The 8,729-nt window shown below is 48.7% G+C and overlaps 1 pseudogene; it reads right to left on the bottom strand.

Moving 5' to 3' along the window:
- Window positions 1-8,729, bottom strand: part of LOC135547713 (protein FAM124A-like) — a 622,546-nt pseudogene that overhangs the window by 573,350 nt on the left and 40,467 nt on the right.

Here is an 8,729-nt window from a genome sequence, read left to right as displayed (position 1 = left end):
TTATATGGTTTCAGCATGACATATCCTTTATATATATATATATATATATATATATATATATATATATATATATATATATATATATATATATATATCTTTACACATCATTTGACTATGTCTTTGTTGGTGGCAGTTGTGACAAAAACGTCAACAGTTGGACAAGACAAAGAGTTAAATGAAAAAATAATACCATTGTCATTTGCATGCCGTTTTCATTCAGCGATCACTATTTTCTCTTGAACCTTAATGGTCTATCCACTAGAAACTCAAATACGTATACATTTTTAATGTAAGTTATTCAAGTATGAATTAAAGAAGATCCCATAGAGGATTCCGGTCCCTTTGGTAATTTACTGGTTGCTTTGAAACCCTAGGTGAGGTCCAGTTAATTATGTTAGTCCCCCAGAGTGAACGTGTGTGTGTGTGTGTGTGTGTGTGTGTGTGTGTGTGTGTGTGTGTGTGTGTGTGTGTGTGTGTGTGTGTGTGTGTGTGTGTGTGTGTGTGTGTGTGTGTGTGTGTGATCTGTGAATCTCCTTCAGGGTGGTCGTAGCAGTAGGACTTATACACCTAGCCCAGCCTGTGTTGGAATGGAGGGATGAGAGGTGGAGGAGGGGTGCAAATTGGAAAGGCTCAATGTTCCTTTGTCTGCTGAGTGGGACTGTTATTTTTGGCTGCAGTCCTGTTCCCACTTAGAACCTGCTGTCTGTATGCTGGAGCCTTCTCTCCCTCCCTCTCTCTCTGTGTCTCTGTGTCTCTGTCTCTGTCTCTCTCTCTCTCTCTCTCTCTCTCTCTCTCTCTCTCTCTCTCTCTCTCTCTCTGTGTCTCTCTCTCTGTGTATCTCTGTCTCTCTGTCTCTCTCTGTGTCTCTCTGTCTCTCTCTCTGTCTCTCTGTCTCTGTGTCTCTGTCTCTCTGTCTCTCTCTCTCTCTCTCTCTGTCTCTCTAACTCTCTCTCTCTCTCTCTCTCTGTGTCTCTCTGTCTCTCTCTCTCTCTCTCTCTCTCTCTCGCTGTGTCTCTCTGTCTCTGTCTCTGTCTCTCTCTCTGTCTCTGTCTCTCTGTCTCTGTCTCTCTCTCTGTCTCTGTCTCTCTGTCTCTGTCTCTCTGTCTCTAAGTCTCTTTCTGTGTCTCTCTGTCTCTGTCTCTCTCTCTCTGTGTCTCTCTGTCTCTCTCTCTGTGTCTCTCTCTCTGTCTCTATCTCTCTCCCTCCCTCTCTCTCTTCCTCTTTCTCCCTCTCTGTCTCTCTCTCTTCCTCCCCCCCCTCTCTCTACCCCCCCTCTCTCCCGCTCTCTGTTGCCCTGATGACTATACACAGTGTGAACTTAATCTCCAGTAAGAGAGGGTGTAGACGTGGTGTCACATCACACACACACACACACACACACACACACACACACACACACACACACACACACACACACACACACACACACACACACACACACACACACACACACACACACACACACCCACACACATTTCACTTCTGCTGTTGCCTAGCAACAATACACTCTACCTCCAGTGACTTCCAGAGCTCATGTATGTGGATAGGTGTCTGCCAGTCGTCATCATTTAAGGGTTCTTAGTTCAGTCTGACTGCTGCTGGGATATACTGTGCAGCATGTTGTTCATCTACGGCCTAGGCAATACAAAAGTGTACAACACACACACACACAGACACACACACAGACAGAGACACACTCAGAGACACACACACACACAGACAGAGACACACGCAGAGACACACACACACACAGAGACATAGACAGAGACACACACAAACACACACACACACACACAGACAGAGACAGAGACAGAGACACAGACACAGACACACACAGAGACATAGACAGAGACACACACACACACAGAGACATAGACAGAGACACACACAAACACACACACACACACACAGAGACAGAGACAGAGACACACACACACACAGACAGAGACACAGACAGAGACACACACACACACACACAGACAGAGACAGAGACACACACACACACACACACACACACACACACACACACACACACACACACACACACACACACACACACACACACACACACACACACACACACACACACAGACACAGACACAGACACAGACACACACAGACACACACACACCAGTATCTCACCTGCAGCAGTATCTTATTCCCATCGTAGTCTTCAGTCTGCCAGCGTACCTCACTGATGGGGGTACAGGGGTACGGCAGGAGGGGCACCAACGCCCCAACGTCCCTCACCCTCATCTCTATCACCGCCGACTCAGAGGAGCGGGGCTCTGGCCCTCGGCAACCGCTTGAATGACAGCTGGATCTCGGTATCCGGGTTGGAGTACACCACGAAAAAACAAAAGTCTTCTTTCCTCTGGGCCAGCTTCCTCTGGAGGATCATCCGGTACATGCGCACCATGTCCCGGAAGCTCTCGTAACGGCAGTAGACCGTGAAGCGTACAATCTCTTTGCCGTAGTGGACCTGGCGAACCGCCCACAGCGGAGTCCCCGGGGCCAGGGTGAAGAAGTCTTGGCTGCAGGGAGTAAGCGGGAGCATCCTACGGCCGTTGTTGACCCTCTCGGTGTGGTGGAAGTGCCATGGTGGACGCTGGAGAGCACGGTGTAACGTCACGATCTGATTCTCACCCCCGTACTGCTCCTGCAGGAAGAGGATGACGGCCAGCGCCGGCTGGCACTGCGGAGGGCCGTGATTGGCTGAAAAAGATGCTGAAGCATGACATGATTGGCGCTTGGGTTTTGTTGCCAGGCGGCTCTCTCGGAGACGCGGAAGAGCTGCAGTTCAGGGTGGACCCAGGCCAGGACAGTGTCGGCAGCATGCTGCAGGGACTTGGCCTGGCCCGGGTCAGTAATGAGGTGAACACTGACCAGGAAGGGATCCTGCAGCTCCACCATGGATAACTCACCTCCAACACAGACAGAGAGACAGGAGGAAGAGGAGCAGGAGGAAGAGGAGGAGGAGGAAGAGGAAGAGGAAGGGGAAGAGGAAGAGGAAGAGGAGGAGGAAGAGGAGGAGGAGGAGGAGGAGGAAGAGGAGAGAACAAGAAACAGAAGAAGTCATTAAAAAATGATATTGTGAATCTGAAAAACATTTATTTACCAAAATACTAATTCTCACACCCTTCTCTCCTTCCCCCCTCCCTCCCTCCCTCCCTCCCTCCCTCCCTCCCTCCCCCTCCCTCCCTCCCTCCCTCCCTCCCTCCCTCCCTCCCTCCCTCCCTCCCCCTCCCTCCCTAATAGGCCCATTTGGAGCAGGGTTCTGTTGTCTCATTAGTAGCTCGTTAGTGAGGCCCAGAAACACACACACACACACACACACACACACACACACACACACACACACACAGAGGAATGCTCCAGAGCCCGGCAGGAAACTCAAACCTGGTGTGCCCCCATCCTGACCCCCTGACCAAGACCAACTGAGACAGAACTCAAACCCCCACAGGGCGGACTGATTGATTTGGAGGCCCAAGGCAGAGACCAGTCTGAACCCCCCCCCCCCCATGAGGGTTTAAATGGGTTTTATAGAGACGTAATTTAACTGTAAAAATGTATTATCTTTTAATGTGCCATGAACACAACCCGTCATGATTGTCAAATAAATCGCCAAAATAATTCCAAAATAATTCCAGCATCCGATGAGAGTACTGCGCCATCTTTTCTTCAATTCGGAAGTGGTTGAAACTATCTCACTGGAAAAAGCAGGTTGCCAAGCAACCTTACGCGTGAAACTCCGCCCCTTTCTGTCTTACGATACGCTGAGTGGACAAAACATTAGGAACACCTTCTCTTTCCACGACACAGACTGTTCCAGGTGAATCCGGGTGAAAGCGACGATCCCTTATCGATGTCACTTTGGTAAATCCAAATATCAATCAGTGTAGAGGAAGACTGGTTACAGGAGGATCATTAAGACAATTCAGACAATAGAGACATAGATTGTGTTTGTCTGCCATTCAGAGGGTGAATGGGCCTTTGGGTTTTTCACTCTCAACCGTTTCCTGTGTGTATCAAGAATGGTCCACCACCCAAAGAACATCCAGCCAACTTGACACAACTTGTGGGACACTTTCGACACATTTCTAGATTCCCCCTTGAAGAACTGAGGCTGTGTACGTAGCCTGTGATATCTGATGTCTTTTAACTAGAGAAATGTGTCTTGTATAAAGGCCAGATCGTTCTTCAAGATGTTCATCATAGATGACCAGCAGGGTCAAATAATAATCATCACAGTGGTTGTAGAGGGTGCAACAGGTCAGCACCTCAGGGGTAAATGTCTGTTGGCCTTTTATAGCCGAGCATTCAGAGGTCGAGACAGCAGGTGTTGTAGAGAGTGAGAGAGAGATACAGAGAGAGAGAGACAGAGAGAGAGAGACAGAGATAGAGAGAGAGACAGAGAGAAACACAGAGACAGAGACAGAGAGACAGAGACAGAAAGAGAGCGAGATACAGAGAGAAACACAGAGACATAGAGAGAGAAAGAGTGAGAGAGAGAGACATACAGACAGAGAGAGAGAGAGAGAGAGAGAGACAGAGAGGGAGAGAGAGAGAGAGCGAGATACAGAGAGAAACACAGAGACAGAGAGAGAGAAAGAGAGAGAGGGAGAGACATACAGACAGAGAGAGAGAGAGACAGAGAGGGAGAGAGAGAGAGAGGGTCAAAAACAGCATGTCCGGGACAAGGTAGCACGTCCAGTGAACAGGTCAGAGACATATCCTGGTCTGCGTTGTATAACGGTCCTGTTCAATGTTTTGTTTAACGTTTCAGTTCAGTCTTTTGTTTAACGTTTCTGTTCAATGTTTTGTTTAACGGTCCTGTTCAATGTTTTAAAAGGTTCCCTCAATGCTCAGACAATGAATGTTATAAAGAAAGAGGTAATGTTGAGCTCCTCTCTCCCTCTCTCTTTTCCTCTCTCGCTCTCTGTTCTCTCTCTTTTCCTCTCTCCCTCTCTGTTCTCTCTCTTTTTCCTCTCTCCTCTTTATTTTCCTTTCTCCTCTCTGTTCTCTCTCTCTCTTTTCCTCTCCCCTCTCTGTTCTCTCTCTTTCCTCTCTCCCTCTCTGTTCTCTCTCTCTTTTCCTCTCTCCCTCTTTCTTTTCCTCTCTCCCTCTTTATTTTCCTCTCTCCCTCTCCCTTCTCTCTTTCTTTTCCTCTCTTCCCCTCTGTTCTCTCTCTCTTTTCCTCTCTCCCTCTGTTCTCTCTCTCTTTTCCTCTCTCCCTCTGTGTTCTCTCTCTCTTTTCCTCTCTCCCTCTCTCTTCCTCTCTCCCTCTCTCTTCTCTCTCTCTTCTCTCTCTCTTTTCCTCTCTCCCTCTTTATTTTCCTCTCTCCCTCTCTGTTCTCTCTCTCTTTTCCTCTCTCCCTCTTTATTTTCCTCTCTCACTCTCTCTTCTCTCTCTCTTTCCTCTCTCTCTCTTTCTTTTCCCCTCTCTGTTCTCTCTCTTTTCCTCTCTCCCTCTCTGTTCTCTCTCTCTTTTCCTCTCTCCCTCTTTCTTTTCCTCTCTCCCTATATGTTCTCTCTTTCTTTTCCTCTCTCCCTCCTCTTCTTCTCTCTCTTTCCTCTCTCCTCTCTCTCTCTCTCTCTTTCCTCTCTCTCTCTTTCTTTTCCCTCTCTCCCTCTCTGTTCTCTCTCTCTTTTCCTCTCTCCCTCTCCCCCTCTCTGTTCTCTCTCTCTTTTCCTCTCTCCCTCTCTGTTCTCTCTCTCTTTTCCTCTCTCCCTCTCTGTTCTCTCTCTCTTTTCCTCTCTCCCTCTTTCTTTTCCTTGCTCCCTCTCTGTTCTCTCTCTCTTTTCCTCTCTCCCTCTCTCTTCTCTCTCTCTTTTCCTCTCTCCATCGCTCTTCTCCCTCTCTCTTCTCTCTCTCTTTTCCTCTCTCCCTGCTCTTTTCCTCTCCCCTCTCTGTTCTCTCTCTCTTTTCCTCTCTCCCTCGCTCTTTTCCTCTCTCCCTCTCTCTGTTTTCTCTCTTTTCCTCTCTCCCTCTTTCTTTTCCTCTCTCCCTCTCTCTTTCCTCTCCTCTCTCTTTCCTCTCCCCTCTCTCTCTTTCCTCTCCCCTCTCTCTCTTTCCTCTCTCCTCTCTCTTTCCTCTCCCCTCTCTCTCTTTCCTCTCCCCCTCTCTCTTTTCCTCTCTCCCCCTCTCTCTGTCTCTCTCTCTGTTCTCTCTCTCTTTTCCTCTCTCCCTCTTTCTTTTTCTCTCTCCCTCTCTCTTTTCCTCTCCCCCTCTCTCTTTTCCTCTCCCCCTCTCTCTTTTCCTCTCCCCCTCTCTCTTTTCCTCTCTCCCTCTCTGTTCTCTCTCTATTTTCCTCTCTCCCTCTTTCTTTCCTCTCTCCTCTCTGTTCTCTCTCTTTTCCTCTCTCCCTCTCTGTTCTCTCTCTTTTCCTCTCTCCCTCTTTCTTTCCTCTCTCCCTATCTGTTCTCTCTTTCTTTTCCTCTCCCCTCTCTTCTCTCTCTCTTTTCCTCTCTCCCTCTCTCTTTCTCTCTCTCTTTTCCTCTCTCTCTTTTCCTCTCTCCCCTCTGTTCTCTCTCTCTTTTCCTCTCTCCTTCTCCCCCTCTCTGTTCTCTCTCTCTTTTCCTCTCTCCCTCTCTCTCTTTTCCTCTCTCCCTCTCTGTTCTCTCTCTCTATTCCTCTCTCCCTCTTTCTTTTCCTTGCTCCCTCTCTGTTCTCTCTCTCTTTTCCTCTCTCCCTCTCTCTTCTCTCTCTCTTTTCCTCTCTCCATCGCTCTTCTCCCTCTCTCTTCTCTCTCTTTTCCTCTCTCCCTCATTTTTTTCCTCTCCCCCTCTCTGTTCTCTCTCTCTTTTCCTCTCTCCCTTGTTCTTTTCCTCTCTCCCTCTCTGTTCTCTCTCTCTTTTCCTCTCTCCTCTTTTCTTTTCCTCTCCCTCTCTCTTCTCTCTCTCTTTTTCCTCTCCCCCTCTCTCTTTCCTCTCTCCCTCTCTCTCTTTTCCTCTCTCCCTCTCTCTCTTTTCCTCTCCCCCTCTCTCTTTCTCCTCTCCCTCTCTCTTTTCCTCTCCCCTCTCTCTTTTCCTCTCTCCCTCTCTGTTCTCTCTCTTTTTTCCTCTCTCCCTCTTTCTCTTTTTCTCTCCCTCTCTCTCTCTCTCTCTTTTTTCCTCTCCCCCTCTCTCTTTTCCTCTCCCTCTCTCTTTTCCTCTCTCCCTCTCTCTTTTCCTCTCTCCCTCTCTCTTTTCCTCTCCCCCTCTCTCTTTTCCTCTCTCCCTCTCTGTTCTCTCTCTCTTTTCCTCTCTCCCTCTTTCTTTTTCTCTCTCCCTCTCTCTTCTCTCTCTCTTTTTCCTCTCCCCTCTCTCTTTTCCTCTCCCCCTCTCTCTTTCCTCTCTCTCTCCCGCTCTCTTTTCCTCTCCCTCTCTCTTTTCCTCTCCCCCTCTCTCTTTTCCTCTCTCTCCCTCTCTGTTCTCTCTCTTTCCTCTCTCCCTCTTTCTTTTCCTCTCTCCCTCTCTCTTCTCTCTCTCTTTCCCTCTCCCCCTCTCTCTTTTCCTCTCCCCTCTCTCTTTTCCTCTCTCCCGCCTCTCTTTCCTCTCCCCCTCTCTCTTTCCTCTCTCCCTCTCTCTTTTCCTCTCTCCCTCTCTGTTCTCTCTCTCTTTTCCTCTCTCCCTCTTTCTTTTCCTCTCTCCCTCTCTTCTTCTCTCTCTCTCTTTTCCTCTCCCCCTCTCTCTTTTCCTCTCCCCCTCTCTCTTTTCCTCTCCACCTCTCTCTTTTCCTCTCCCCTCTCTCTTTCCTCTCCCCTCTCTCTTTTCCTCTCCCCCTCTCTCTTTTCCTCTCTACCTCTCTCTTTTCCTCTCCCCCTCTCTCTTTTCCTCTCCCCCTCTCTCTTTTCCTCTCCCCCTCTCTCTTTTCTTCTATCCCTCTCCCTCCATCTATCTCTCTGCCCCGGGGGGCTCGTCCCAGTTTATTTGTCCGGTAAGGTTGAGGGCACACGGGGCCGAGGGAACCGGCTCACAGCCTTTATCACATCAGACCAGAGAGAAGACTTTGTGTGGGTGTGTGTGTGCGTGAGTGAGTGCGTACGGATGTCGGAAAAAAGAGAGTGTGTGTGTGTGTGTGTAAGTTGGCACATGCAGGTGTTTGGGCATTGCCAGTGCTATAGACAGGAGATCCCCTCAGAAAGTACAGTTACTGATCGGATGACTAACAAAGCATCTAGCAACATTCAGATCACATTACAAGGTACTGCTGATCCATGGTCTTTCACAGACAACAATACTGTACGATGGCTACTCTCAATGACACTGTCCACTATCAATCAGATGTATTTAGAAAGCCCTTCTTCACATCAGCCGATGTCACAAAGTGCTGTACAGAAACTCAGCCTAAAAACCCCAAACAGCAAGCAATGCAGGTGTAGAAGCACGGTGGCTAGGAAAAACTCCCTAGAAAGGCCAGAACTTAGGAAGAAACCTAGAGAGGAACCAGGCTATGAGGGGTGGCCAGTCCTCTTCTGGCTGTGCCGGGTGGAGATTAGAAACCTAGAGAGGAACCAGACTATGAGGCGTGGCCAGTCCTCTTCTGGCTGTGCCGGGTGGAGATTAGAAACCTAGAGAGGAACCAGACTATGAGGCGTGGCCAGTCCTCTTCTGGCTGTGCCAGGTGGAGGTTATAAGAGTACATGGCCAATATGTTCAAATGTTCATAGATGACATAGTGATAGATCACTAGCAGATCTCCTCTGAGTAGAGAGACCGCAGCAATGTGTCTTCATGAGTCTCATTAA

Source organism: Oncorhynchus masou, chromosome 10, assembly GCF_036934945.1.
Source record: "Oncorhynchus masou masou isolate Uvic2021 chromosome 10, UVic_Omas_1.1, whole genome shotgun sequence".
NCBI classification, from domain to species: Eukaryota; Metazoa; Chordata; class Actinopteri; order Salmoniformes; family Salmonidae; genus Oncorhynchus; species Oncorhynchus masou.
The sequence above is the reverse complement of the archived record's forward strand: the minus strand, read 5'-3'. Positions and strand labels throughout refer to the sequence as shown.